We start from the raw sequence: 25,179 nt of genomic DNA on the forward strand, positions 1-25,179 counted from the left end.
GGTCCCCAAGGATAGGTCGAACTTGTGTTGATCCATTGTATCTTCCAGAATGATGAGATCACACAGGGAATGCCACGAAAACATTCCCCAGGCCATAACGCTCCCTCCTGGTTGCAGGGTATTCGCTTTCAGAGGTTTCACGCCGTACCCGTCAATGGCCATATGTCCGATGTCGTCTGGAAAGGCCACCTGTCGCCACTCACTGGACGTTCAGCCTTCGTCCCCAGTGAACACTGGTCAGCGAGGGTGAATAAAGCAGTTGGCTGCTGCGAAGGCTCAAACGCAGTAACGTTTGCTGAACGGCTGTTGAGAAGACAGTGTTGGCAGCCCCTTGGTTCATCTGGGCGGTTAGTCGCTCAAGAGTTGCGCATCAATTCACCGGTACCCCGTACCCGTCTTCGTAGCCGTCGTTCACCCCTGTCATCTATAGCCCATGTTGCACCGCAGTTGACACGGTTCCGGGTGTGGGTAGCGCAATTTTGTCCTTCTCAGTTGTACCTCAACCTCAGCGGCACACGAAAAAGTTACAGACTTAGCCGTTTCGGAAATGCTCCCACCCTTGGACTGAAAGCCAATGATCATGTCCTTTTGGACGACAGATAAATCGTTCCGTTTCCATATTACGACAACGACTGCACTGTTGTCCGCGTCCTCCCGACACGCTAGATATACCCTCGTCTGTTAGTGCTACCATCTGTCGTCTGTGACTGATTATTGTATGGTGACGTCGAACATAGACGGTGGTCGCATCAATGTGACTGGACCTTGGATAAAGTAACGTGGCAACATCATAATTCGTATAGTACTTACTGCACCGACGGACGATTAATATCCTGATGGATTTTAGGGTGTCACAAACCACTTGAATGAGAATAGTGTACCGAGCCAACCTTGTCTTCAGAGTTCTGTTTGCAACACGTCAGCTGAAACTGCGTTGACGGCATCTCACGTATTTTCTACTCTGATGCTAAGTCGTAGTTACTTGCATAAAACCTTGGTATTATATCTTCTTTCACTTTTATCGCCCTGTTTTCCTGGATAATCGGACCTATCCTAGATCTGGCATTTCTGTTTGTGAGTCATTTAGATCGACACGAAGTTAACGTATTTTAATTCGAAGACAATTTAAGTGCTCTGTAAAAAGTAGTATGATTTTTTGTTACATGTTATTGTATATCAACTCTTACTAAGCAACTAAGTGAGACTGAGTTACGACTCACTCACAATCATTATTTTGAAGGCATGTGAATTGCGCTAATCTGCCACACTGCAATAGTTGACTTTTTTCTACATGAGTGATTTTTCTTCTTTTGGTGTTAATACGCTGCGGTGAACACCTTCGTGTTAAACGTGCATCGATGCGTACTCTTTGCGTAGGAGTAAAAACATTCCATCTCGGCAACATCCATGAATGAGACAGAGCATCTGTTTAGCTGGGAACGTACGTGGACAAACTAGTGACTAACCAGGACTTAAGTCTGAGTGGCGTTCACGGATACGGCAGCGGCGAGTGTGTTTCGAGTCCCGGACCGAGCGAGGAGGCGCAGTGGTTAGCACACTGGACTCGCATTCTGGAGGACGACCGTTCAGTACTACATCCACCCTTTCAGATTTACGTTCTTCGTGATTCCCGAAATCATTGCAGGTAAATGTGGGAATGGGTCCTCTGAAAAGGACAAGGTCGATATCCTTTCCCATCCTTTCGTAATCAGGCCTTGAGCTCCTTCTCCAATGGCCGCGCTGTCCACGGAACATCAAACTGTATTCTTACTTCTTGCTTGCGAGTTACAGTTCGGTCCCTAGTTATAGTTTTCAGAAACGTTCGGTTCAACCTCTACAGCTACATCCTGCGAACTTCTGTGAAGTGCATGGCAGATGTTACTTCCCCTTGCACCAGTTATTAGCCCTTTTCTGCTTTCCATTCACGCGTGGAGCGCAGGAAGCGGGATCGCTTGAACGCCTCTGAGCGCGCTATAATTAGTGTAAACTTGTTTTTGCGATCCCTAAGGAAGCGATGAGTAGAGGTTTGTAGTAATATTTAGAGACAAATTCTTTTAACTTTGTAAGTAGGCTTGGCTTGCACAGGATAGTGTGTCTGTCTTCAAGCATGTACCCGATCAGTTCTTTCAGCTTCTTTGTGGCGCTCTCCCACGAATCGAACAAACCTGTGGCCATTCGTGCTCCCCTTCAATGTGTACGTGCCCCGTCTTAGCCCTAATTGATACGTGTCCCGCACACTTGAGCAGTATTCTGAGATGGGTCACACGAGTGTTTCGCGGGCGATTTCCTTTGTAGACCAACTGCGTTTCCTTAGCGTTGTACAAATGATACGAAGTTTGCCTCCTGCTTTACCTACTTATGGATGTATGTGAAGGTTCCATTTCATATCCTTACAAATTCCTACATCGAGGTTTTGGTATGAGTTGAACCAATCATTATTCCACTTTGAAACTTTATCAAGATCCGAGTGAATATTTTTGTAGCGTCTTCTAAACAGCACTTCCTGATGCGTAACTGCATCATCTGCGAAAAGTCTGATGTTACTATTGATGTATAACCTGAACAACACACTTCCCTGGGATACACCCCAAGTCACTTCTGCATCTATCCGTGACTCTCCGTTGAAGATAATATACTGCGCACTTCCTAACAAACAATCCTCAGTCCAGTCACTGACTTCGCTTGACAACCCCGTAACATCGTAATTTGGATAATAAGTGCCGGCAGGAGTGGCCGAGCGGTTCTAGGCGCTTCAGTCTGGAACCGCGCGACCGCTACGGTCGCAGGTTCGAACCCTGCCTCTGGCGTGGATGTGTTGTAACCTCCCAGCAAAATATGTTAAATATAAAAAAATGGAAATGGAGCCTAGCATAACCTCCACACAGAAATTAATTAAATGATAATTGACCATAAATCCACACAATAATATTGATTAAATAATGAACCATGTAGGAAATGTAACCTCCTAACAGAAATAATAATGTCTGGTAAATTTTATAATGGCAGCAGCGCTGACCTTCGGCCCTGTATTCTGAATAAAACAAGCAAAAATTGTTACCTCAATAAAATTGCAAATATATCTGCTCTTAGATAAACATTCTTCAACACAGCTTCGTGCAATGCTGGCGTATTTTTTTTTTTTTTTTTGGATTATTGAAAGGAGTGATGATCCATTGAAAATGTTCTTTAAATTGAAATGAATGTTTTTCTTTAAAAGAGTTACTTTATAAAAAAATTATTATTGGGGCATTTTTTTGAACAAATTAATTACAATTAACATACATTATTAGATATGCGCAATGCTGCTTCTGTCGGAAGTATTGTATTCAAACCGCGAATAAAAGCTGCTGAAGAAATAGTTAAACCGAACGGTAATTTACAAAATTGATAACAGTCACCAAAACAGAGAAATGCTGTGTACTTTCTGCAGTTCGGATGGAGCTGAATTTGCCAAAATTCCGATTTCAAATCTAATGTGGAATAAATAGCTGTACCATGAATTTCTGTAGAAGTTCTTCTAGTGTCTGTGGGCGATCTGTTTCATTAATAATAATGTCATTGATGTGACGCGAATCAAGTACGAGGTGAAGTAAACCATCCTTTTTCTTAACAATGTGGAGCGGGTTTATGTACGGACTAACTGCCGGTTCAATAATTCCTTGGTCAAGCATAGCTTGCAATTCTTTCCTAACTTGTTCTCTGTGAATATATGGAATGGGATAATGTTTGGCTTTAAATGTGTCGTGCTGTTTAACTTGAAATTCATACATAAAACCGGACATAGTACCAGGAACGTTGTCAAAAACTGGAGCTTGCTGTAAAAGAATATTGTGTAGTTGCGTGCGTTCGTCGTCTGTATTTGCACTGCTCTGTTTAACTTTATCAGAAATCGTCTGTATAACGTCATACTCGGCTTCGTCTGGAGTATTATAGTTGTGTACGTACGTATCTGCGAACAATGTGGAATTACAGTCTATGTTACGTGATGCAGAAATGACGTCTGTCCGATTAATTGTTTGTTCTTCTGCAGATAGAGAGTGCTGAAATTCTAAAGCTAGTTGTACATTTTCATCGTTTAACATTAAATAGGAATTTTGAAAATCAATAACTGCATCGTGTTGTACCAGAAAATTCGTATCTAAAATAACGTCGGTTGTCAATAAGGGAACAATCCAAAAATTTGAGTGAAATGTATGACCTGCAATGCAAAATGATAAATGTGTCTGTAATTTTACATCTACTCCTTTACTAGATTCTGCTCCTTACACTTTTGTTTTGCCTAATGGTAACTTAGGATAGGTATTCTCTTTGTTACACTCGTTGAAAGTTTCTTCATTTATAACTGACATAGGTGATCCAGAATCGATTACTGCTGAAAATTTCGATGATCCAATTTTAATTTCGATAACAGGGTGTGAAATGGTTTTTTGAACAACTGGTCTTTCCTGCAAAAGAGTGTCTCGGATGTCGTCGAAAGTAATAACATTTTCGTGAACAAAATTCTGTGTACTGAAGTATTGCTTACGTGGCTGGAAGATGCAACCTGTACTGTATCTAGTCAAATTCTATCTGACGTGTTATTATTCTCAGGAGGATGCTGCGGCATTTCAACTATTTGAACAGTTCTGTTATTTCTTCCTGACGTATTACGTTCGGGATGATATCTACTGTCTGGTTCATTCATGATAATATGTTGTTGTGGATGATTCTGCTGCTGATAAGATCGACTGTTATTAAATGTACGCTGAAAATTGTACTCATTATTTTTACGTCTATCATGATAGTCATTTCTATACGGTGTATTGCGATAGGAATTGAAATAGTGTGTTTTCTGTACGTAGTTATTTCCTTGTTGCTGTGCGTTATTATTTGTTGGGGCCGACGCTATACGCGTACGCGGCGAAACATTAAAGCTTGGTTGACCTTGTACATTACATTGTTGGTTAGGTATGCTTACCGGCTGGTTTTGTTGCTATTGCGGAGAAAAACCTCTATTGTTACCAAAATGTGTTTGCGACTGCTGAAAATTTTACACATACTGATGATTAAAAAATTTTATCTGTTATTAAAGTGAACAGGTTCAGCATTGCATGAGAATCTATTTGTCTGTGTCTTTTCGGATTTTAAGTCACGTAGTTTCTGTAAATTACTTAAGTTATACTGGCTGTACGAGTGTCTAATGATAAATTGTCAATTTCGGTAAAATTTGTCATATCGGGTTTTCTTTACACGTTTCTTAATACTAGATAGAGCAATAGTTGAAGAGCTCTTTTAATAGATATAAAGGATAGTAGAAGAGAAGGCAGCAGTGCAGAAAACTAGAGATGAAACAGCACTAATACGGCTCGGGGCCCTGTGCACGCTACGCCACATATTCATTAAAGCGTAATGAATCCCCTGAGGTCTATTACACGCTGCAAATAAATTTTAGCTTTTGCGTTACAGGCAGTGCCGGTGAAAATTCAAAAATAAATTGCTGTATCCATGCTAATTGTAATTTCTGCATTACAGGCAATGCTATTGAAAATACAAAAACAAATTGTCGTATACGGTTCAAAGCATGTACATGTGCTCTGTCATTATTAAATTCCTTAGATTTTCTTACAGATAAAAATTGCTCGTAATCAACGTTATCGTCTCTACCTTTGTGAACAGGTTCAGCATTGCATGAGAATCTATTTGTCTGTGTCTTTTCGGATTTTAAGTCACGTAGTTTCTGTAAATTACTTAAGTTATACTGGCTGTACGAGTGTGAGAAATGATCGGAATGTGCCGTACGCTGTGACGTGTTAGTGACTGAAACATTTTTCATTTCTGTCACTTTAATACGTTCGTCAATTTGCTTGTTCTGTTGTTCACATTTCTTATCGACTTCGGTATCCAGAGTGTGTGAAAGTTCTGGTGACTTTAAATTAAACTCGTCGCGTAACTGTGTTGCGTTTTTAGGACATTGTTCAGCGACTGCACTAATTTCATCTCTAACTGATTCTGTTGTGGCTACATGTGTATTATTTAATTCTTGTGCAACAGATGTAATTTCTTCATTACTGTTCCTAGCATGAGCCTTACTATCATCACACGATTGTTCTTTCGTGTCGTGACGTTGCACGGTAACAGCTGTAATCTGTTCACTAACTTGTCTGTTCTGTTCGTTAAGGTTGTCTTGTTTTCCGTTCGTTCGTCAGTTTGAAACTTTCATTAAATTGTTTGAGAAAGTCATTAATTTGTTTGACATTTTCATTAATTTCATTAAGTTGTTTGAAATTTTCACTATATTGTAGCAATATTGCCATAATTTGATCCAAGCCAATATTACCTACTCTATTCTCTGTGCTGTTTGATGGCGTATCTCCAATTGTCACGTTTTCTGTAACCATTTGGTTATTCTGTGATTCTTGAAAATGTTTGCTAATCAGATGTGCACTGTTTGTCACTACACCGGAATTAAATAAATCTGTCGTACTCTGATTACACTGTTCATTTTCATTAGAAAAATTTATCTGTTCGTCACGTAAATCCTGCAAACCGGGTGTGTTAAACTGGGCAGCGCTCATTGCAACAGAACGCCCCGCGTCATCAATTGTCGTTAAATTAACAGAGAACACAATCGAATTCGTTTGTTCATCACTAGGATAAAAATCATTACTAGTGGTCGGTACGCACTGATTGTCTGTAAATGGAGTACTGTCACCATTACACTGAGTGTCGCAAGTGCTATCGGTCAAGTTATTAGAATCGGCTATTTCACTCATTACACATCGCGATGTAGTATTATCAGTTTTTCGCGGCATTTTTACACAAATCATAATTATTCACAAATGAAACAAAGACAATGCAAAATGCAACAAACACAAATACAACAAAGAGCAATATTGCCGATGATCTGTGAAAGAAAAAGTGACAAATTAGTAAATGCGTTGCGCCAAATGCTAGTTACATTTAAGTAATTAAGAGCAGATATATGACTACTTATCAGAAGATTCACAAAGAAATACGATCCTGGCCGGATGTCGCCAAGTGTAACCTCCCAGCAAAATATAAGTTAAATAAAAAAAAAAAATGGAAATGGAGCCAAGCGTAACCTCCACACAGAAATTAATTAAATGATAATTGACCATAAACCCACACAATAATATTGATTAAATAATGAACCATGTAGGAAATGTAACCTCCTAACAGAAATAATAATGTCTGGTAAATTTTATAAGGGCAGCAGCGCTGACCTTCGGCCCTGTATTCTGAATAAAACAAGCAAAAATTGTTACCTCAATAAAACTGCAAATATATCTGCTCTTAGATACAAATTTTTCAACACAGCTTCGTGCAATGCTGGCGTGTATATATATATATATTTTTTGGATTATTGAAAGGAGTGATGATCCATTGAAAATGTTATTTAAATTGAAATGAATGTTTTTCTTTAAAAGAGTTACTTTATAAAAAAATTATTATTGGGGCATTTTTTTGAACAAATTAATTACAATTAACATACATTATTAGATATGCGCAATGCTGCTTCTTTACCTTCTACAACAATACTCATCGTCCAGAATCCTGACCAGAGTCGCGAGCAGAGCACACAGCCGACGCATGCCGACTCCCGCAGGCTACGACCGTCCACTCGCTACTAAAGCCGACCGACTACTACTGTCGACTGGCTACTACAGACTCCGACTCGCTACTGTCGACTCGCGCAGACTACTACTGTCGACTCGCACAGTCAAGCGCAGACAGGCGATAAGCAACAACTAACAATAAACTACTCTCTGGTCAGAGATTCTGTCATGCTTCGCCCATCGCCGGCGAAGCATACGCCTCACAGAGTGTGAGATGTCCTTAGGTTAGTTAGGTTTAAGTAGTTCTACGTTCTAGGGGACTGATGACCTCAGATGTTAAGTCCCATAGTGCTCATAGCCATTTGAACCATTTTTTGATAAGTGTATGTATGGTACTGAGTGATACTCTTTTCGGAAGTAAGGAACTACTGCATCTACCTGACTGCCTTGCTTCTCACGATATTGTGTGAAAAAGCCGCGAGTTAGGTTTCACATCATAAATGTGAGTTCATGCTGGTTAATATGGAGGAGGTTACTGGTGTACAATTACGTCATTATATTTCTACAACAAATGGAAGACAAAGAGACGGGATGGTAGTTTCGTGAGTAACTTCTGCTGCCTTACTTGTAGACTAGGTGGACCTGTGCTTTCTTCCAACAACTGGACACGGCTCTTTGTTCGCGGCGTCTTCTGGATATTATGGTTCATAGAGGGGCTAACTCAGTCGCAAATGTGGTGCAGAATCTGATAGAGATTCCTCGGGCCGTGCAGTTTTGTTGAATTTTAACGACTTCAGCTGTTCGTGAATACCACTGACACTAATATCTGTTTCAATCATCTTTGCAGTGGTAAGAGGATTAAATTGGGGCTCACTTAGTTTCGTATGTATAGCAACATTTAAAAGCGTAGCTCAGTATTTCTGCTTTTGGTTTGCTACCCTCAATTTCAGTTCCTGCTCATCCGTGTGTGTCTGGACACGGGGTTTTGTGAGAGATCTTTCGATAAAATGCTGCTACGGTAGTCATCAATGTGTTGATCAATTGCCGGTTGTTTGTTACTGTTCCAGTTTGTCATATTTCACCCGTCTGGTACTCTAATTTGTATCGCAGATATCTTTTAAACGTCGTTTGACAGCCGTTTCACTACGATGTCCACTTTTCAATTCTCTCGTCACGGCTGTTTGCCAACAATTTGCGCAGAGAGGCGATCGACTGGAAGAGGCCCCCAGCCCTGTTTTACGACACACGGACGAGCACGCAGCCATTCGCCGGAATTAACGGCACTTAAGTGGCTCTCATCGGCGATACGTCCGCAGCGCAGGTGCGGAACGTGACGCGGGTCGCGTTGCCGTGGCAACTGCGTCTCGGCCCCTGGCGTGACGTCAGAGCGCTCTCCTCCGCCCACCTCCGGCTTCGTCAGCAGCCCTGGGGCGACCTCCCGCCCGTAACACAAACTTCCGCCTTGTCTCCCTGCCACGTGTGTACGTCTTAAAGCCTAACGAGTTACTAACGCCGTAACTGGTATCGTTTTATCTCTGTCATGCAGTGGTAATTATTCGTTAAGGAATTCCGCGTTTCACACGCCCACTCGCAGTATTAGTTCCTGTAGTTAATCGTGTGCGGCCTGAGTCAAATTGAATATCACGTGTTGTCGCCATAAAACTACTACCGTGTGTATGGGCCTTATAGAATTCGCAAATCTCACGCGCATTAGATTTGCTAACACGTTTATTGACAAAAAATTCGATTTTCTTCTTTACAAACATTGTTCCAAATTGCAAATACTGATTGTGTAGCTGCTATTATAAATTAGTCGCAGATTTCGCCGTTCGTGACCACGCTTTTAACATAATACGATAAGTGTTCAATAGCTTTAATGTTTGAGTGGTTATTTCCCTGTCAGTGTGACGTTTCTTTTATATGATGGCACATTGCTAATAGCATCATGGCTCTACCAAGTGCACTTGTGGGAAAGAATCTCGAGACAACAATAAACTTAGCAGACGAATGTGTTAATATATGTCGTTGAATTTCATCGTGCAGTAAGGCCCTTTTACTGCGGAACGAGTACGCCTTTTTTACAAAAGATTTTGCAGTATTTAACATTTTCACATCACATACCAGTTCATAACAGAAAACGAAGTCATAAATGATTATATAATAGTTTTATGTCAAAATTTTGTCATAACCTTTTCACATTGGAATCTTGAGAAAATTCGCTTTGTAATTCTGTGTTTTGGATCCATTAAGTTAAGTCCAAAACTTGTGCAAATTGTGATCCACGATGTTGTGTGTCGCCTTGCTTTGGGGAACGGTTTCCATCTCGGTATCATGGTGTTAGGGGCCTGCGCATTGTGTATGTCCAGTAGTATGTACACAAGGGAGTTCTGGCCCAAAGTAAGCCAACGGTGACATCTGCGAAGAGTCATGGGGTTTCCCAACCGTCACCCGCCCCCCCCCTCGCCCCCCTCCCCCCCCCCCCCCGCCGCCATGTGACAAAGGCCAATTGCCCTATGTATAAAACGGCGGGAAATAGCCCAGTTGCACTAGTGTTTCTCTCCCTACACTCCTGTGATGCATGGCTGTTGTCCTGAGTATAAATCGACGGCAAATTCAAAAATCCAAGATAGCGCACTATCATGCTGGCTGATGTGGTATACTGGCCCCAATTGTACGACGCCATAGACAAAAGGTGTTTGAGCGGGTCCAGGCCTGTCTGCTGGACAAAGGATGTCCTACTTGACATGTCTCCCCGACGTGCTATTAACGTGTTTGGTCACTGGATAGTGCTTTCCCTAGCTTTCCACTTGCGTCCTTATTTAAACAAATACTGGGGGGGAGGGAAAGGGCTTTCCAGACACGCTCCTGTGCCACCACCCCAACTTTTTCCTCTAAGTTAGAGTCCAAATTCTATGACGCGTAGTGGGAACACTTGCGCCTTTATATAAATAAATATCTTGCCAGGGTGAGTTCCCTATTCTGCAGTAGCTAACTTCGTGATCATTAGACCGCCCAAGAAGTCCGCCGCCACCCCGTCCTTGGTACCTCATTAAGAGCCAACTCGCAGCTCACCACTGCCGCTCCCAGGCGGTTGGGTAGGGCCGAACCGTCGGTCGTCGGGGTCGTTCCCGTAAGACACGAGTCCACTGACCCTGGAGTACGGATGGGAAAACCCAATACTGGTATTTTAGTTCTGAGTAACCGACATTTTTCGCTATTTGTTTGGTCTCGGTTGTAACAAGTGTTTTTTATTTTTTGCTAATAATCGAGTGAAAAACCGAAATATAAATTAGCCATAGCAGCAGTGCTAAAATTTTTCGTTTTAAATAAACGTGGTTTGGAAAGGAGTAATTTTTATTCTTAACATTTGCACTTGTTTGAAGTATTGCGTAGTTATAGAAAATGTGAAAAGCGGTCAGTGCTATTCTAATAACAATACCGACAGAAACTAGTAACAAACACATGGTATAAGAATTTTTACAGCATTGCTGGGACAATAATGTCCCTGTTGCCGTGTGTCGTGGCTCGAGGTACACGTATAGGTGCAGTGTGTAAGACTCGCCCCCACCTGGTCTGTACGGTAGTTTATCTCTGTCGCCGCGCCGGACATCTGTCGCATTGCCGAATGGCACCAACCCTAGTCTGGGAATATTTGTAGGAAGTGACGTAGAAGTGAAGTACAATGCTTCATTTGCTTTAAAGGATGACAGATTTGTCTGCCATTTGTATGAAATCGTGAAAGAGGAAGGAAATTACGGTAAAAGTTATAAACTAAAAACTTATCAATACGTCGTTCATGGTATACAATACAAATAGAAATTAGCTGACGTGTTGCCTGTGTGTACATAATATGTCTTTATCTGCTTGCCTGTATCTGCTTGAAAACGGAAACATTAACAGAAAAAAAAAAAGATTTCTTCAACCTCAGTTTTCACTCTTTAGCGTTGAGAGTTTGTAATGCCCAAATGGTGGTATGATACCCGATTACAACTTAATTTTTGAGCATAATTTCAAAAATTTATAATCATTAGCAGGTAGGTGATTTTTTGTAGTATGCAGCCACTTATCACTTTTCGAAAAAAGCAGTGAATGGTGGATACACTGTTTCTCTTAGTTGCCTATTTAATTTAATATTTTAATTCTATGAATCTTGAAACAAAGAGAGTCAAAAAAATCCGAAACTCTGTTATTTCAGAAACTAAGTCTTTCGAGCTATTTTAACAGCTTAAACTAGCGTGAAAAAAAAAACGATATTGCCGAAACTTGGTTGTTTCAACAGTAACCACCATCCCTACTCTCATCGGTTGCACCAACATAACCCACTCTGACAGAGCCATTTTTTTTTTTCTGTGAATTTCACACCTGATACAGGTAGGCCTGCAACGGCACATTACGCCGCTTTTCGGTCACAGATAAAACTAATGATACAAAAGAAGACAATCGCAGAACAGACAGGGTGGATATACAAAATTAAAACACACGGAGCCGTTCAAAATAAAAATGTTCAGACATGTGGACACGCACAGCGATGACAGATGGCACACGCGAACGTTGGAGCACAAACGAGTAACACTGGAACACTTGAACACGACACGCACAAACAAGGCGATGATTTCCGGCGCGCGAAAGCTCACTATACGTGTGTGAGTCCGTGGACCCGCCAAAAGGGGAAAAGGGGGGGGGGGAGGAGGGAGAGGGGAGTGTGTAGATGCCAGTGGCTGAGGAGATGGGAGGGGGAGGAAAGAAGGTAGGGGGTTGGGGAAGCACGGGGGAGGAGGGAGGGAGAGAAGGGAGAGAGGGTGCTCTCGGGAGAAAAACACAGGGTGCGGTAGAGGAGGATCAAAGTTGGTAGGAGGGGTAGATGGAGGGGATGAGGGCATCATCAGGGAAGGGGAGTTGGTGGAAGCCACCTTGGGCGATACAGAGCCATCAGACACTCGAACTTATATGCAGCAGCCATGTAGCAACGACATTGCAGTATGAAACGCAGTTATACTTATTTATACGAGGGCGGTTCAGAAAGTAACCTCCGATTGGTCACAGTGCGGGTTGTGGGGGGAGTAGCGACGCCATCTGTGCGTTCACGCACTCAACAGGTCAGTCGGCATCAAGCCGTGGTCGAGTGAACGTCGTACCTGCGCTAGTTTAGTTTTTGTGGCAGTTTGAAATGTGTGCTGCAATAGAAAACCCCGCCAAATGTGAAGTGCGTGCTGTCATAAGGTTTTTTACAGCCAAAGGATATTCTGCAGCAGCTATTCATCGTGAGCTTTGTGCCGTGTACGGACCAAGAGTTATGAGTGAAGGAGTTGTCCGTGAATGGGTACGTTTATTTAAAAGTGGACGAGAAAACGTTCATGATGAAGAGAGGAGTGGTAGACCATCATTGGTGACTGACGAACTCGTTCAGACAGTTGATGCAAAAGTTCGTGAAAATCGACGTTTCTCAATGTCGGAGTTGTCTACTGGTTTTCCACAGATTTCTAAGACTCTCTTGTACGAGATAGTGACAGCAAGATTGGGTTACCGTAAGTTCTGTGCACGATGGGTGCCCAAAATTCTTACCGACCACCACAAAACTCAAAGAATGGCCTCTGCATTAGACTTTCTGTCACGTTATGAGGACGAAGGAGAACCATTGTTAAACAGAATCGTGACCGGTGACGAAACCTGGATTAAGTACGTGAACCCTGAGACAAAAGAACAATCAAAGATGTGGGCATATTCAAATTCACCTACCAAACCAAGAAAAACCTCGCAAGATTTTTCTGCCAGAAAACTGATGGCAACGGTGTTTTGGGATGCCAAAGGGGTGTTGGCTGAATTCATGGAACGTGGTACGACCATTAATCAAGACGTGTACTGTGAAACAATAAAAAAGTTACGACGGGCTATACAGAACAAACGCCGTGGTATGCTGACTTCCGGTATCGTTTTTTTGCACGATAACGCCCGTCCTCACTCTGCTCGCAGAACAACGGCCCTTCTTGAGTCCTTCAAGTGGGACGTTATCAACCATCCACCTTACAGCCCAGACCTGGCGCCAAGTGATTATCACCTCTTCATGCATTTGAAGAAATGGCTCGGGTCACAGCGGTTTGATGACGACGAAGAGCTCAAAGATGCGGTCACAGGCTGGCTCCAGGCACAAGCGGGTGATTTTTATGCAGAAGGAATTTCAAAGCTTGTGAAGAGATACGATAAGTGCCTCAAACGCTATGGAGACTATGTAGAAAAATAGTGCAAAGATGTAGTTGTAAGATGTATATATTAAAATATTTTTATTTAACTTGGTGTATTTTTTTAAATCAACCGGAGGTTACTTTCTGAACGGCCCTCGTAAATCGAATTGAGCGAAGAAAAACGCGGCAAATACATACAGTATAAAAGGAAACTATGGTATTTTCCTCAAGAGGAGTGATCACTACCCTACTAGCAGAGCACATTTCTTGACGAAAATCTGAACTGCCATCTCCAGCAGAGTCTGTCGCCATCTAGTGGACATAACATGTAGTCAAGAGCCTCCCTAGCGCGCGTCTCAGTACGAGAGAAAGCAGTGCATCTTCTTTTATACGCCACGGTTATGTGATTCACGCACAGCGACCACCGCAGCCCGCATTCCGACTCACCGTGGCGGAGAGCTGTCACGGCCGACACCTGTCACAACTCGCTGCTGCATAAAGATTTGCAGAGTCGTCGCAGTCGCTTTTCTAAGGCTCCAAGCTTGGCAGAAGCAGTGCGAAAGGCTGAGCTTGGGATAACACGATAATTTACCATTTTTCTACGACACACTGATTTTCTCTGTAGATATGCGTTGGTGTGACGGAAATTTGCTGTCGATGTAGACGAAACGTTATGCTATCGAGGGTCGTGAAGGAGCCGAGTGAGTTCACAGCGCTAAGAACAACATTCTGTTTTCTGGGAGTTCATTTGTAGCTTGGAATAACACCGTAATTGAACATGTTTCTTCCTTTACAGTACACAGTAGTGCCCCACAGCATCAAATATAGTACCGAAATCAGTGAAAATTTGTACCTACAGAAATGCAAAGCCCCCTCTTCAGGTGTGGTTCTATGCTTGCTACAACGAATATTGTACCGACAGCACTAAATCTTGCGTTGAAATCGTCGAATACACTACAAGGCAATCAGTTTTCCACATAAAACGGAGAATTTTTACGTCGAATAATGAAATGTATTTACCTGACCAGCAAATGACACATGACAGTAACGAAGTAACAGAACTTCACATCTAAGGTTCCCACCTCACTATGTGTTTTTGCATAGATAACAACAAACGTCCCCTTAGGATTTCTAAATGGTGACAGGTGACATAAACACAGCAATTCATTAAATTTTCGCGTCAATGTTTTTGGTGAAATCAACGACTAAAGTATAGAAATATACTTAAGTAAGCGTTAACCCTTTTTCCTGGTGTAGTCCTATGCTTTCAGAACGAATATTGTACCGACAACACTAAATTTTGCGTTGAAAACAGTGAATATCCGTCGATTAAACACATTAAGGTGTACCTAGACTTTTTCAGTCATTCAGACAGAATGCATAATGGCCCCGAAAAGTTCGAATAGACGTTTGGGCAACGGTAGAGCGTGTGCCAGTATTCCTGGTAGCCTGCACGACACTTAAATAATTGAGTGTATTTCGAATAACATATGACAGTAGTATCCACTGAATTACCACGTTATGGTTTTCCCATTTGTGGTACAGATCCAAAACAACAACAACTAGTAAATTGAGCGTTAAAAAATGGTTCAAATGGCTCTGAGCACTATGGGACTTGACATCTGAGGTCATCAGTCCCCTATAACTGAGAACTACTTAAACCTAACTAACCTAAGGAGATCACACACATCCATGCCCGAGGCAGGATTCGAACCTGCGACTGTAGCGGTCGCGCGGTTCCAGACTGAAGCGCCTAGAACCGCTCGGCCACACCGGCCGGCACTGAGAGTTCCACAGACATTTTTGACGAATACAGTTGTTAGTGATGTAACGGCTTGTTAATGTTTCCGAGAAATCTACTTCTTGCACCCACTTCTCCTGTACTCTACGAAGCCAAAGAACAGCTCAGCTCTAACTGTGACGATCATAAACGTAACATTTTAATATGGTCCATGCACTTTCATATGTTTAGCGGTGCTACGTATCTCAATCACATTACATTTACGTATTTAGCTGTTGATACACCTTTCAAGTCTCTGGAAGGCTCGGCGTTCTACATCTGAACTAAACAGTGTGCTGCACTAAAGTTCTCTCTATCTCTCTCTCTCTCTCTGTCTCTCTCTCTCTCTCTCTCTCACACACACACACACACACAATCAGTAGAGAAGTACGGCATTGGTCTGTAGTACACGCGAAAGTTCAGTCATCTCTCCTGTACAGGAAGATGTGCTATAATATTTGTACAGACGTGTGGGTCTCTGTAGCTCAGTTGTTTTCACCGCTCAGAAAATTTCATTTAACCTCCCGGGAGGTAATTACCCCCACAGTTCGGAACCACTGTTCTAGCCGGCCCGCTGGTAGTACGTTGGAACCCATGTGATTCCTTCCGCTAATTTCATGCGATTTTTTTACAGTGACCTTCCACAATTCTGGATGTCCCCTGCCCGTCAGTACACGAGGTATTATATCTCTTAAAAAACAAAAAATGTAACTATTTATTTTGAGGAAAAACTCTCCTAGTAAATTTGTTTCTCCTTTGATTTATCGTGATCTGTTACTGATTTTTAGTGAAGTTAGTTTTTACGTTTAGCTTTAAAAAAAATACAAAAGAGATATAATAAGCAAAATAATGAATTTCGTAGGTTGCAAATTACGTATTGTATCTGGTTTTACCGAGCGCCAGGCTCCCTACAAATTACTGTAAATGCAATAGCGTAGTATTACTCAGCTCTGAAATTATTACTATCACAGAAAATAGACAAGTTTTGATAAAATTATTTCACTGGATTACTTCAGTTAATCTCACTGAATATTTTTACATAATTTCTTCCGCTCCGGCTATCAGACATTGTGCTGTGAAAAAATATTTTTAAATGTACCACGTAATGGCGGCTAATTGTTAACAGTCAAAGATTACTGTTACTCGCTCTGCAGCAGCTGGAAACATGCTAAATAATTTTCATTAAATATTCTTTTCATAAGATAAATGTGGCGTAGGTTCTTGAAATAACACACGGAGATCACTTTATACTAATATATTCTTACTAGGACACAGTTTACACCATTAAATATTTGCAATTACGTTACGACAGAAACAAATGCTAGCGCAGCACAATAGCTTGCGTACCTTATTCCAGCTAACACCAGAACGAACAGAACAAAACAGACTAGACAGAAGAATTAACATTGCATTGTGTTTTATACTCTTACAGAGATGATAATACTTCTTTTAATTACTTACACATTATAATCTCATACACTAAAAATAATGTCTTTTCTGCATTTATCGATATATATTGTATATTTTTACAGTTAAATCAATGATAAATCAATGTTTGCAATTCATTTTGAGTCACATACAGTCATTTTTATTTATGTTTCACCTCGATAAGGGTGAATATTGCAAAAGGGACACTACAGAGGTCTGTCTTGGTTTAGCTGTTGTTGTTCCTTCTCGTTTCCACTTCACAACCACATCACCAACAGTCGACTTCAGCTGCTCTAGAAGGGTTGAAATGCCCCTGAATGGATGTGTTACTCAGGTGACATCCAATGATGTCGCTGTGCTCTCCTGAGTGATCCATTCTGCTACTGTTGCTCCTCTACTGACAACGCCGTAATCCCCGCCTCCTTTTATTATGACGGATCCGCCTCTCGTGGCATCTAGTGGTCAGATCCGTATTACATAGGTAAGTCCTCATACTTTTGATCCGATAGTGTCTTCGGTGACAGAACATTCCAATGAAGTTTCGTGGTACCTTCAGATGTACTCGGACGGCGACCTGTGTCTAGCTTGCTCAAGACATGCCCCCGCATGACACTCTAAAGGACTTCTTTGTGTAAGTTACGTTATTCATTTCACCAAGCACTTACTGTCACGAAAATACAACCGCAACTGAGCCAGTGTGGATCCAATGCACTGGTTTCCTTTATCTTAGCATTACGTGCGATTTCCACTCAAGGATGACACAATTCCTGTTTATGGGGAATTCTTGACGGCCGTTTGCGGTGATAGCTCACCATTTCTCTCTCCTTTGTTTTTTTTATTTTCCATTCTGCGTAAGCATTAGGTACTGCTAGCAGCCCACCGTTACAGCAGGATGCTGTTCTTTTTATACGTGAGTGTTGGTGTGTGTCAGTTGAGTAAGTCGAAATACTAAAAAGTGCAGTATTTTGTGGCTCATTTCTGAGGTTGTCGCCATCGCTGTCTAGAAGCGAGGATCGTCTATTGTGAGCCTGGCACCATTTCCAGCGATGGAGTGCCAAATGGAGCGATACTAACGAATGTACCGACCGCGGGGATGCGTTTGCAAATCTCTACTTCCATTTCCGTGGCCTTTTCGCATTACAGTTTCTGAGTCACGGCGGTATCTGTTATCATAATTGACAATTTTAATGGAATATGGAATATTTGTTGTAAAGACTAATGACTATTGGTATTTTCTGTTTGTTGTGGAGACTTTTGTTAGATTTGATTGTCCCATTTAATCTTCAGACCACGTGAAGGAATATATTGAACACTTTCGCAAGACGAAAATTAAGCTTCTGGAGAAATGTAGCGGAAGACCAATTCTGTTTGTCATACACTAGTTACGATTATGTGTCATTTATGTGTTATCAAATTGATTGTGTTCTACGTGCAAAGTACAGTCCGTGTCTAGACTATCGCCCGCGAAAACTAACAGAATTGGTGATTACAAATGAAAAGTTCTAACAATAAAAAATCTGCTTAGACAATTTTTGATGTTTATTTACTGATTTAATTTGGTTACCCGTCCCTTAATATTTGCGCTCCGATATGAAATATCTGTCTGTTAGTCTTGTTCCCGATTCATGCAGCTGCTGAATGAAATTCCTTCGCTGGGACATTGCCCTGAGCTTGGCTTTTGATTTATGTAAGCGAATCCTTGTTGTATATTTTGTAAATGTGGGGCGTAGGGGACTGTGATTCGTGCGGTTAAGTGTTGTAGTATTTTCCTGTGCAACTGAACAAAAACGTAAAACATTGAGTGGATTCATTGTAACACGGGCGCACGAATTGTGAACTGTGCGAGAAACGTCCAAGAACGCTTACAGCATAACGTTAACTTCCAACGCGAGACTCACTGGATGAAGTGCATTATATTATTGAGACATTGCTTTGAGTGACAACACAAAATTTCTTTCACATAATAACTTGAGTACACTGTAATCCCGTCACAACACTGTGACATCGACCATTGATGCGTTAATTTCCAATAGAGAATATACTGCCGGGAACGAATCGGCGTATTACTTTCACAAGTATTCAGTAATTAATAAACTTCTTAATTCAGTAACAACTTACTGAGTAGAGACGATATTTGAATTAAAGCATTAGCTAACACCTCAAGATGCATAGATAATGTTTTACTTACACTACTGTTTATCGAAAGTAGTTTTATCTTCATTTCTTGGCTATTTACATCTGCGTGAAGAAACGGCTCTGAAAATTCCTTTCTGGATTTTCAGTATCTCGAAAATCGAATTTCATTGTAACCGTATGAAACGGACGTGGCAACGGGAATGTATACACGACATTAATATGAGACGGCATTATGTTGGTGGGGAAAAGGCTAGCTTCTTCGCTAGACTTGCCAACACATGAAGATAAATGGTGCCAGAAAGAAGTTAGTTTGAAAGTGTTGTGCAGTATGTCTTATTAGCGTAGAGGACGTTATGGTTTGATCTGTATTTATATTATTTCAGAATGAAATCAGTGTTTTATACATGACTGCTTGTTTCGGGTATCAGACCCATTCCCAAACACTGTAGCTGTATAAAAGAAAGCAATACCACAAAGATGGCAAGTTTTTTTAGTTCTTATACTCTTGTCCTTTAGCAAAACTGTCATCAGTTCAAAGAATGATTTGAACAGCATAGTGCTCTACTAGGCATGGTCCTTTGAGATGTGGTTTGCCGTTGCGTTCGTCTGATCTCTGAATTTAAAATATCCAGCCAGTTAGAGGGAGACCTACATGACCCGAATCACGGAGCGTCTCAGCGTTTTCAGACAGTACCCAAGGGCAAAGAAGTGACTAGGGACACTTGAAAGTCACAGGACTGACCGGCAATCGGACTCTGGACCTTTGACTCTGTATTCCCGCACTAATCGCCTAGTCATAAACCATAACTCAGCAATAAAAGTGTTTCTGTGTGATTGGGTCGATGGAAAAAAGTGTGACTTGTGCATTGCTGAAGAAAGAGTGTACTTCAATGCCAACGGCCTTGCCTCTTCGAATACACCGGTTCCCGTCAAATCAAAGATATTAAGCAACGCGGCCGTGGCTGGTACTTGCATGGAAACCCGCACTGGTGCATCACGTGCCGTCGATAATTTTCACTTTCCAGCATAGGGGTGGAGCGGTGGTGGCGTGAAGTTCCTGGTCACCAGTCCCCGTAGTGTCTCATGGACTGAGGGCACGTGAAAGTGTCGAAGATCCGTCCGTTGTATGCGGACGTTAGATGTCACTTAATTTTTTTAGGTCAATGACGATAAGTAACTAGCTGGTTTATAGTCATTACGTCAGTGCAGTCGGGTGCAGTGAGGGTTCGACCTATTCCAGATTCGTGTGTGTTCATGTTGGAAATTAGCTTCTCAATGTCGCGAAATCAAATCCGTAAAGTAGAAGACAGACTCAAATGAAAACTTAATGGTTAAGAGACGATCAAAAAGTTTTCGTCCAAAGGCATTACAGTCCTGAATCGTTACGCTAATCAGACACAATTGCCGTGAGCATTGAGGCAACCATACCACCGACGCATCAGATTTAAGACGTCTGTTTGGTAAAACACCCGTGTCCTGCTGCCTGCAGAAGTACGTAACTGCTAGCCGCACATCCTCGTCTGACAGGAACCGTCAAGGCCTTTTAGAGACCGAAGGCGTGGTAATCGCATGGCTAGAGATCAAGACAATATGATGGGTGCTGGAGTGTCTCCCACTTGGGTTGGGGCAACTTCTGCCGAAGGACGTTTGCGATAAGGGGACGTGCGTTGTCATGAAGCTGCAGCAACCCTTGTCGCAGTTATTTTTCGACAGTCACGCTGACTCATACACATTCTTCGTTGTCCGGGATGTCTACTAGTGTTTGCCTTCGGCAGCAAAGAAAAGAATTACAGCATGTTGTTCCTGTTTGGACGCTTTTGCTAATAACGTCGCCATAATTGACATTTCCTGATTTACCGCAACACGTCGGAAAGTCACGAATGCTACACTAATCCCTTGCCTACATGTCGGTGTTTATATACCTGTATCGGAGTAGCACCATACTGCATGTATGCTGCAGCATTTCCTACTCTGAGACACATTTTGCACACAAATTGCAAATAAATCGTTCAATGTTACAGGAGAAAATTTCGATACGATTTTCTGCTCCTGTGTTCGACGTGCTTACAGTAAAGAAATTAATATTTTTGGGGAATCGGCGCACCGGCCGTTGTGGCCCAGCGGTTCTAGGCGCTTCAGTCTGGAAACGCGCGACTGCTACGGTCGCAGGTTCGAATCCTGCCTCGGGCATGGGTGTGTGTGTGATGTCCTTAGGTTAGTTAGGTTTAAGTAGTTCTAATTCTAATGGACTGATGACCTCAGCTGTTAAGTCCCATAGTGCCCAGAGCCATTTGAACCATTTTTACTTTTTTTTTTTTTTGGAAGCGGTGCAAGAGACTTCACTGACATATATGGAACAGATGATGCAGGTGGAGGCCAAGAGGATTAAGAAGTGATGCCTATGGTGGTAAAGCTTTTCCTTGTTCCCATAATATTCATGAGGATGAAAACAATAAAATCTTTTAAGAAATATTCTGAGTGTTTTCAGGGGAGAGCACTTGCCTTAGACTAACGTTGGTCTTTGTGTTCACCGTATTATTTAATGTGTTCAGGGTCTTGCAATAATTATTTCCGTAATTGAAAGTACCCATCACTGCCGACCTTGCCAGTCTCAACCACATTGTATGCGCTCTTCCTCCTCTGTCACACATTTATTCTACATCTCTTCATTGCAGTTTGATGAGGGTGGTATTAAAATTTCTGCTTCTAAACTGACAGTAAAAATCACACTAAATGTTGAAAAATAATTTATAAAATCTCAAATGAGAGTTCCCTCATTTGCTCAAAAGTGAATGAAACACATTGCGTCACAGGTAAGGTTGCTTAATCGATGGTGATATTGTTATTTCGCATTTCTGACGTATTTAAATTTATCTCTACAGAGTGATCGGAAAAGAGTTGCACTTCATTATTAAGCGAAAAGGACATTTTCCCATATCCTTGTTCAAAGAGCCATTTCAGCATTAACTTTGAGGGGTTGAGGAAAACCTAACTTTGGTTTACTGTTTTTTGGTTTGAAGTTTATTCATTTCTCTTTCTACTGATGTCGTTTATTATCATTTTCAATGTTATTTCACCCATCGTCGAGATATTACTTCCAAAAGTCTGTAGAGAAATGGCCTTCTCCACAAATCAACTCTGACCGCAGCACCATTCCCCTGCAGTAACAGAATTATTCGGTGTTGCATCTACTGTGCTATTAATTTTGACACTGTGTGAGCCTGTGCAACTAACAGTAATTTTCATCCCGAAGATATCAGTCGTAAGTGCAGTAACACTCAGCGCTCTGGCCTCGCTGGACACGTGTGTCACATAAAGAAATGGATTATAACGCTTTTATCACTGATGTACGTTCAAACAAGATTCTGTAACAGCACGAGGGAGAGTACTGGGTGATGCGATCCATTATTGACTGAGCAGCGTGGACCAGTTCGGAGGATGAGTAAGACACGTGGAAAGGGAACACGTGTTCGGGCTACGCCCGAGGTTGCCTCGTAATTGTTCCATTAATAGCAAACCCCTGTCGTGAAACCCGGACAAGCTATCCGTGAAACACGGCAGACTGACCACTCAGTCCCCAGTCTCTGCCGCAGCTGCTCCTCTCACTCTATATACTGCGAAAGTAGAGCGAAACTTTAATTTCCAGGTTAGACATTCATTTACATTCTAAAGTACGCATTAATCGAATCATTTCACACTAACGGTTCCACAGTCCTCAAGCAGATTTCAGTGTTGACTGTTACCCTTACGTTTTCAACTTCACAATGTGATGGTGAAAAATAGTATTGGTATATGCACAGCGCTCGTGTGTTAGTTTGAGTTGGCAAAAATCTGTGACTATAGTACGATATTTCTTGTCCCCACTTCCATTGCACTGTGTTGACATTTTATGTCTGACGGCATTACACAATGTGCCTCTGTAATTCTCGGTGCACGGTTACAGGAAATATCAGTACATTAAATTTCCTATCTGTATTCAACAAATGTAATTTGAAATCTTCTTTCAGTGTCAGAAAACAGTCTCTCTCTCTCTCTCTCTCTCTCTCTTTCTCTCCTTCTCTCCCTCTTCTCCTATCAAACAGTCACTCTGTCTATCTGTCTCTTTATCTCAAGAGTACATCTCACGTTGTCCAATATGCACTGTCGTTTAGCCTGAACCAAACTGCCAGTTCGTGTTGTTACACGCGTCCTCACTGTGTACCGAGTTATTGAAAGCCAAACGGTGTCACTACCACTCCGAAACTCTGCAGGTTTGCCATATAGAAGTTAACTGCCGTAAACTAGGGCTGCTTGAACACAAAATTTTATTTTTTCCTGCTTTCTTTAAAATATCTGGCATGAATAATAAGTTTCTTCACGTCAGATAGGTTTACCCAACACTTCAGAATATTTGCAAGGAAACAGTTCTTTGCTGCACATATGCAGGCTGAAGGGACGAATTTGTACCAAGCCCGGGATTCGAACGCGGGTCTCCTGCTCACTAGGCAGAAGCGCTAACCACTACGCCACCACAGGCACAGTGGCTTTGTAGAACTGCACTGACTAGCTTAACACGCCTCCCTCTTTAATACAAATTCTCATTCACAAATCAGCCCAATTAGTATTCCCCCTAAACTCGAACGCCATTACAGAGGCTCTCCAACTCTGTTGGAATATCACCTTGGCGTCGAACGAAATAAGGTATCCTGCCTGACACCCAGGCATAGATGCTTTAATCAAACAAAAATGCAAGGTTCCAGGGAACAAGTGTCAGACATCTGTGACGTATGTATGAAGACTCCGGCGCGAATGGGAACCTGATCGATGAGGGAGGCGTGCTAGGGTAGTCCGCGCAGTTTTCCGAAGCCACTGTGCCAGCAACATGACCTGGGGAAGAGTAGACCCAGGTTCGAATCCTGACCTTGGTACAAATGTTCCTTCGTCGCTTCACTCTGCACTTACATCATAGATGTCTGAGTCTTAAGAAGGTCTGTGGAACCATATAGTTTCGTTTGAAGCAATTCTTACTACTTACTTATTTTTCACGTATTAATTTACTTTGAAGTTAATTTATTTTGGATCTATGTTACACTTCCAGATGACCAATTTGAGCCCAGTCATTTTTCCCAGTTATTCAGTAACAGTTTGTACTGTTTTGAACAATTGGGACCTAAATTTCATATTTAATGGTTCAAATGGCTCTGAGCACTATGGGACTCAACTGCTGTGGTCATAAGTCCCCTAGAACTTAAAACTACTTAAACCTAACTAACCTAAGGACAGCACACAACACCCAGCCATCACGAGGCAGAGAAAATCCCTGACCCCGCCGGGAATCGAACCCGGGAACCCGGGCGTCGGAAGCGAGAACGCTACCGCACGACCACGAGATGCGGGCTCATATTTAATAAATGTCTTACAGTTACAAAATAAAAAAATGCTAATATAGTTGATTTAAAAAAAGTTATTAATCAGGATAAGAAGTGTCAAGTGAATGGCATGTTTGTGGGAATGAGAATATTTTACAAAGCAGAGTTAACACATGTTTTTATGTTGAAGCGTTAGGGTACCTGTTTTTCTTGTGCCTTTGCTTCGCAAGGGCGCGGGGCAGGCTTTTTTATTAACAGAGTTGACTTGATTAGTTAAAGAGGTGGCAGGATGCCCTTCCTGCCGCCACTCTGCTACCCCCAGGGACGGAACACGTGTATCCCAAATGTGAGCGGAAGTGTTTCTAAATGTTAGTGTATCGTATAACTGAGGCGGGACTTTGGCTCAAACCCGGTATTCACCTAGTGGGATGTGGGAAACCGCCTGAAGACCACATCCAGACTGGCTGGCACACCAATTTCGACATCAATCCGCCGGGCGGATTCGATCCGGGACCGGCGCATCTTCCCATATCTCAAATGGCGCTTTATTGCGCACGGATACCCGGGCGGCTGTTACGGTACCATACTTAATAAATTCTCAAGAATTGTGGACAACTTTAAGCATTTATATGTTGTGCTTCAAAGTGACTCTAAAAAGACCTCTTTCACAAGTTTTGGGTATTTTATTTTTTCAACAGTGTTTTCCCATTTGTAGAACAAAATATCCTTCGATGTTGGCTGTTTCCGGAATT

The 25,179-nt window shown here is 42.0% G+C and overlaps 1 protein-coding gene across 1 annotated transcript in view; it reads left to right on the forward strand.

Moving 5' to 3' along the window:
* LOC126251652 (calmodulin-binding transcription activator 1) overlaps positions 1–25,179 on the forward strand; it is a 1,922,036-nt gene that overhangs the window by 1,421,656 nt on the left and 475,201 nt on the right. The gene's annotated exons all lie outside the window — the stretch shown is intronic.

Source organism: Schistocerca nitens, chromosome 4, assembly GCF_023898315.1.
Source record: "Schistocerca nitens isolate TAMUIC-IGC-003100 chromosome 4, iqSchNite1.1, whole genome shotgun sequence".
NCBI lineage: Eukaryota > Metazoa > Arthropoda > Insecta > Orthoptera > Acrididae > Schistocerca > Schistocerca nitens.